We start from the raw sequence: 7,573 nt of genomic DNA on the forward strand, positions 1-7,573 counted from the left end.
ATCAGATACAAGAATATTAGAAAACTATCCCACATCCTAGCTGACAACCATGGATTAAAGCTGGATATCAACAACAGAAACAATAGAATACTTACAAAGTCATGGAAACTGAACAACTCACTAAAGAATAAAGAATGAGTCAAAACAGAAATTTAATACTTTTTAGAGTTAAATGAAAATGAAAACATAATATACCCAAACATATTATCAAGTCAGCCTCATTCCAGAGATAAAGGGATGGTTCAACATATGTAAATTGATCAATGTAATCCACCATATAAACAGACTGAAAGTCAAAGCATAATATATGATTGTCTCATTAGATGCAGAAAAGGCCTTTGACCAAACCTAACAATATTTCAGGATAAAAGTACTTGAGATACTAGAGATACAAAAGATATATGTAAATATCCACTTAAATCAGGAACAAGACAAAAATGCCCACTCTCTCCATATTTATTCAATATAGTACCTGAAGTGTTAGAAAAGTAAGACAACTGAAGGAGATACAGATGTAGATGGTAATATGTAAGTATATATCCCTAAAATGTTTACTAAGAAACCCCCTATAACTGATAAATATTTTTAGCAAAGTTAAAAAAAAAATAACGAAACAATACTCAAAAAAAAACAGTAGCCTTCTTGTATACAAATGGCAACTGAGGAAAAAAAAACAGGATAACAGTATCTTTCACTATAAACTCATAAAACATAGAACAACATGGGGTAACTCAAATTAAGCAAGTGAAAAATGTATATGATAAAAACTTTAAGATATTGAATAAAGTAATAGAAGAAGATGTGAAGATCTCCTGTGCTCATGGGTTGGCAGGATTAATAATAGTAAAAATGGCCATGCTACCAAAAGCAACCTACAGATTCAATAAAACCTCCATCAAAATTTCAACACAACTCTTCACAGAACTTGAAAGTTTCATTTTCAGCTCAATATGGACAGGTAAAATAATTCTGAATAATAAAAGAACTGTTAGAGGTATCAGTATTCCTGACCTCAAACTATACTGCAGGACTATAGTAATAAAAACAGCATGGTGCTGGGATTAAAATAGGCACACTGATTAATAAACTCACATGGAAGACATTGTCATAAATCCACACACCTAAGGATATTGAGTTTTGATAGACACTGGAAAAAAAGACACCATCTTCAACAAATGATGTGGGTCAAACTTCATAGCTGCATGTAGATGAATTAAAATGAATCCATACTTATCACCCTGCATAAACCTCACCTTCAAATGGATTAAAGACAGCAACACAGGGCCAAATATGCTTAATATGAGAGAGGAGAAAGTTGGGAAATGTTTTCAACTCATTGGCATAGGAAAGAACTTTCAGCACAGGGAATAAGAACAAAGGTTAATAAATGAGACTCCATGAAACTGAGTAGTTTCTATGTGGGAATAGATAGCACCATTTGGGCAAAGTGACAGGTGGAAAGAATGGGGAAAGATTTTTATCAACTACAAATATGAGAGAGGTCTAACATAAAATATATTTTAAAAATACACAAAAAACTGGATGTTAAGAAAACAAATAACTCAAGCCGGGCGTGGTGGCGCACGCCTTTAGTCCCAGCACTCGGGAGGCAGAGGCACGCGGATTTCTGAGTTCGAGGCCAGCCTGGTCTACAAAGTGAGTGCCAGGACAGCCAGGGCTACACAGAGAAATCCTGTCTCGAAAAAACCAAAAAAAAAAAAAAAAAAAAAGAAAACAAACAACTCACTTAATAAATGGGGTTTGGATCTAAGCAGAATTTTCAAAGGAAAAAATACAAATAGCTAAGAAGTACTTAAAGATTACCTTTGACATCCTTTGTCATCAGGGAAATTCAAATCAGAACTACTTTGAAATTTCATCTTAAAGTAGTCATAATGGCCAAGATCAATAAAATAAATAACAGATCATGGTGCAGATGATGTGAAGCAAGGTCCACAATTATCCATTGCTGGTAGGAGTGTAAATTTGTAAGTTACTATGGATATCAATGTGGCAGTTCCTCTGGAAGACTGGAATCAATATACTGCAAAATCCAGTTATACAACTCTTGGGCACACCCCTAAAATATTTTATCATACTATAGAGACATTTGTTCAACCATTGCTGCTTTACTTATAATATCTCCTCAAAAATAAAAGTCCTAGAAAGCATTCAACAATGTATAAGTGGTTATCAATTGATGAGTGAATAAAGAAAATATGTTACATTTTCACAACGAAATATTTCTCAGCTATTAAAAATGTAGGTAAATGTATGAAACAGACAAATTGTCCTGAGTGAGATAATCCAGACCGAGAAGACTAATATGGTATACAATCACTTATATGTAGATGTTGGCTGTTAACTCTTCAGTAAGAAGGCTAAAATCCATATAACCACAGAGGTTAGTTATAGATGGACTGTTAGAGAATATAGGGAGAACGTACTAGAACTGAAGGATCAAAGAGAGAGCAGGAGGAAGGATGGAGAAGGGAGGGAATATGGAAAGGGACAGACAAAACTAAAGACCATTTGGGGGATTATATGGAACCCTAATATATTAGAAGCTTCCTAAAATTTGTACATATATGAGAGTTATCTAAACAGAATTGCCAAATAACAGTGGAGACAAAGCCCCAGCTGGATAGTTCTCATTGACAAATAAAGACTCAGTTCTGAAAATGGATTACATCTCATTCAGTTGTTGGCCAAAGATACTTCATTGGAGCCCGCAAACAACCCAGACTATTGCCAAGGCTATGGGTTGCTCTCCACAAACTGATGTTAAGGCTCTATTGCTAAAGACAACTGCACAGATCATTGAGCAGGAAGAAATCAAGCTGGAGCCTACCTAGAGCCTTCACTTATATTGTCTAGTGCTCAGGGTACTGAAGGGTACTCTGCATGCTACCAAAGGAGAAAGGTAAACACCAGCCCAACTACAAACCCTTCACTCTACAATGGTGACCTTCATGCAAGATGCAATAGTGCACTAGTGACACACAGCTTGTGGAGCTAACCAACCAATATCAGATTAGATCGAAGGCCCACTCGTGGAACCTATCTCCAACATAACTTAGTGATCAAGAACCTGCATCTAGATAGCCCAGGGATTTAGGAAAAAAACAAATACTACTGCCTGCTCTGCTAAAGGAACCCAGAATAAAATGAGTCTTAATGGCATTCTGCTATACTCATAAATCAGTCTCTTATACAGTCATCATCACAGAAGAGTCTTCTGCTGTAGGTGAGATTAAATATAAAGGCCTACAGCTAGACAATGTTCAGAGAGTGGGAGACTTTGTAACACTTGGTCTTACATGGTATGTCTGCTGCAATTCCCTCTCCTCAAAACTTAGGCAACTCTGCAAAGAGTTGACTGTCTAACATTGTCTGCACAATTAACTCTTTCTGACTTGGAACAAAATATTTTGATTTCCAAAGGTGAATACTTAGCACAACCCTTCTAAAACAGTAGTTCTCAACCTATCTAATGCTGCAGCTCTTTAATACAGTTCCAAGAAAAAACATAGAAATACACAAAAGGAAATTAAACTTGGGAGATAAAGAAAAGTTAAGGACTAACATAAGAGACAGCCAATGAAAGGCACCCTGATACACACTGTTATGCAACCATGCCCCTTTGAATTGGCTTGACCTGGTTGCTAACAACTATTGAGAATACAGCAAAAGAATTGACAGTTTTGAAAATAAGTTGATTGAGACAGCAAAATCAACTTGGATCCCTAATATCATCAACATAGTCATGGGAGAACCATGTTTTAAATCAATTGATTAGAGTCTGCTTTTATAACATTATTTTGTTTTTTCTTAGGATTAGAAGCTTTCATGAACTTCATAGGATACCCCATTGTATTGGTTAATCTTCAGCTGGAAGTTTAGCACATACCAATATTAACCTTGGCATTACAGCTAATCATTGTACAGCTGTTACTATAACACAATACCTAAAGCTGAGAAAATTATAAAGAAAATAAGTTTCTTAATCTCACCATTCTGGGGACCAAAAAGTGCCAGAGCATAGCTCAGGTACTGGTGGAAAATAAAATTAGCAATAGGACTGTACAAAAAAAGGATGTCTATAAGAGGAGAAGCAAGAAGAGAGACTTGAAGGTTTAATAATAATCATATCTTGCATTAACTAGTGAGTTGGCACATTAACTACTGAAAGAACTAGTGATGTCTGAGATAGCCTTGAGAATGCTAACATAGTCTACTCAGTAGGCACAGTCTAAATATGTGCTTGTATGGGGCATATTTAGTTCCCACTGGGTCCCACCTCTGCAGTTGTTTATTAGGTGTTATCTAAACATATTTTACAGAGAAACTGAGCAGCCAATGCCCAGAACCTACTCTATGCTTTTGAGTTTCCAGTTTCCCAGTTGCTTTGCAATCTTCTAAGTATCTGTTGCTGTCATGAGCCATTCTACTACTTTTGATAAGGTTGAGAAATAACTGAGCAACTCATTCACTAAACCCCACTCTACATTAGGGACTGCTCCTTAATTGCATCTTTCTGAGGGTTTGACAGATACATTTAAACATGGAAGGAAGCATCATGTGAAATTCCCTTCTCCCTGCTCACTCTCCTGCCGTTGTTGCATCTGCTGTGGAAGTAAGAGCACAACAGAGATGGTGTGTTCCTAAGACAATGCGCTATCTCATTTAGCTATGTCCTCCAGTGCTGACATTCTTGCTCCCCATGCTTTCCATGATGTTCTCTGAGCCTTGGAAGGGGTAGTGCAGACATTCCAAACTGTCTTTGGCTGCTGCTACCTCCTACCAAATGGAGCTTCTTAGATCAAAGCCATGGAAGCAGCCACCTATGGGTGTAAACACAGTCTTTAAAAATTAATCATGAGATTGTGTGTATGTCTTTGTGTGTACGCCACACGTGTGAAAGTACATAAAGATCGTGCCAGATCCCCTGGAGCTGGAGTTAGAAGCAATTGAGAACTACCTGAATTCAGGTCCTCTACAAGAGCCAAAAGCATGTGTCACTACTGAGACATTTTTTATCCCCAAACACAACTACTTAGATGGTATGAGCTCTCTAGGGTCCCATCTCTATTACTATTGTTAATTGGAGACCAAGCCTCCAGCATATGTCACTTTGGGAACACAACCCACGCCCTAACCACAGCCATTCCCATAAGTCAGAAACATTGCAGCTTGTTTTTGGAGTTGAATCCAGTTACTAGCAACTTCAGTAAAACAGTCTGAAAAGCAAAGAACTGGAAACTGATTGTAGTCTAACATATTTATATTGATTTGCAAATCTCAGGAGAGTTTCTAGGTGATCAGTGAAATTGGCAGAAGAAGAAACCAAAATCTTGGCTTTCTTGTGACAGAAACACAAATACAGGTAAAACAGTCAGAATCAAGCTTTAGTGACCTGGAAATCAACCAAGAGTTTCAAAAACTAAAGCAGACTTAATTTTTAGAAATAATAAGTTTGTTTCAGCAAGAATAGGGAGCTTTGTGTAGGGTTAATTTTCCTCAGTGCTGTATTCAGACTGTCCCCACACTAAGTCCACACACACCATCTCACACACATCCCCCACACACATCATCCACACACACACACCATGTCCTACACACCATTCCAACACAACATCATGCACACACGTTGTCCCCCTTTACACCATTCCCAACACACCATCCCCAAATACCATCCCAACACACCATCCATATACATCATACCTCATATATTATCCTTATACAATATCTCACATATCCTTACATACATCTCTCTCTCAACACACACATACACATACACTATGCACCATACACCATCCCCACACAACATCCCACACACAACATCCTGTACCTTAGCAGCAACCTTGAAAATCACATTCTTTTCTACTGCTACAGAGAGCAGAGTAGATAGCATGAAGAATTGTATTGTCTATTCAAGCCTGTTCAGTAAAAAATGTAACATTCTCCTGTCTCACTCAGAATTCCTCCAGTTCAAAAGCTCCCACCTGGGGTCACCCTGAGATGTTTTTAAAACAAAAACAAATCAGACAAAAAACAAACAAACAAAACAAAAAACACTTACATATATTTTTATTGTTGCAGAAAGCAATGAATAAATATTGAAAAAATGTCACTGGGGTGTAAATTCCTGAGAACCTGGAAGGCCATGTGCACTCAGAGAGATGTGTCAAGTTCATGGACGAAAGAGATAATCCTAACCCTGCATCACTGTTGACTTTGGGACAGAAAAAGCAGACATTATATATACATATGTGTGTGTAATGTATATATGTTTGTGTGCATATATATGCATGTATATGTGCATATATGTATAAATAATGCATATTGTTTATGTGTATGTATTGTACAAGTATGTGTTTAATGCATATGGTGTGTGTGTGTGTGTGTGTGTGTGTGTGTAGCTACCCTGAGTTTCACAGGCCTCAATGCATATAGAGTTTCTCTGCAAAATGGAAAGACTGGCTAGTTAGTTAGTTAGTTAGTTAGTTGGTTGGCTGGTAGGTTGGCTTGTGTACTGATGAGTTCTTGTCAACTCGACACAAACTAGAGTCACTTGAGAAGAGGGAACCTCAACTATGAAATCGCCTCTATTTTGTTGGTTGCATTAAATGGAATTTAAAGTCCTAAATAAAATTTGAAGTATTCCAAGGAAATTAAAGTAAGAACTCCTCTTTTTAGCTATCCCAAAAGAAAGCCTTAGAAACCCACAAGGTGAAGTACCGCCAGGACTCAGGAATATACATCTGTGATTGTCTACGTTAAAAAGTGAAGTCTCAAGTTACCATCTCATGGCTCTTCCTGAGAATAGAGAAAAAGGCAGAGGGAGGAGTAAAGTAAGGAGCACTAGAGCAAAGAAGACTTGGGTTGAAGCACTTCACACACACACACACACACACACACACACACACACACATATTCACACACACACATTTACACACATATACACACATACACACACATATACACATACACACATACACATATATGCACACAGTCACATGTATACACACATAAACACAAACACATACTCACAAAGATAACACACTCACACAAATATACACACATTCACATACACACACACAGGGATTCTGACATTGCCTACATTAAAAAGTGAAGTCTGATTTCAAACTTCAACACCTGTGAAAATTCAGGCTCAGCAGAACACATCTGTAACCTCAGTGCTGGGGCAGGGTGCTGAGACAGGTAAATCCAGGGAGCTTGCTGTCCAATTCAAGTCAAATTAATGAGAACTCAGGTTCAGTGAGAATCTCTCTAAATACATGATAGATAGATAGATAGATAGATAGATAGATAGATAGATAGATAGATAGATAGATAGATAGATAGAGATAGAGAGATGATAGATAGATAGATAGATAGATAGATAGATAGATAGATAGATAGATAGATAGATAGATAGATAGATAGATAGATAGATAGATAGGTNGATAGATAGATAGATAGATAGATAGATAGATAGATAGATAGATAGATAGATAGATAGATAGATAGATAGATAGATAGATAGGTAGGTATGATAGATAGATAGATG

This window comes from Mus caroli, chromosome 11, assembly GCF_900094665.2.
Source record: "Mus caroli chromosome 11, CAROLI_EIJ_v1.1, whole genome shotgun sequence".
Classification (NCBI taxonomy): domain Eukaryota; kingdom Metazoa; phylum Chordata; class Mammalia; order Rodentia; family Muridae; genus Mus; species Mus caroli.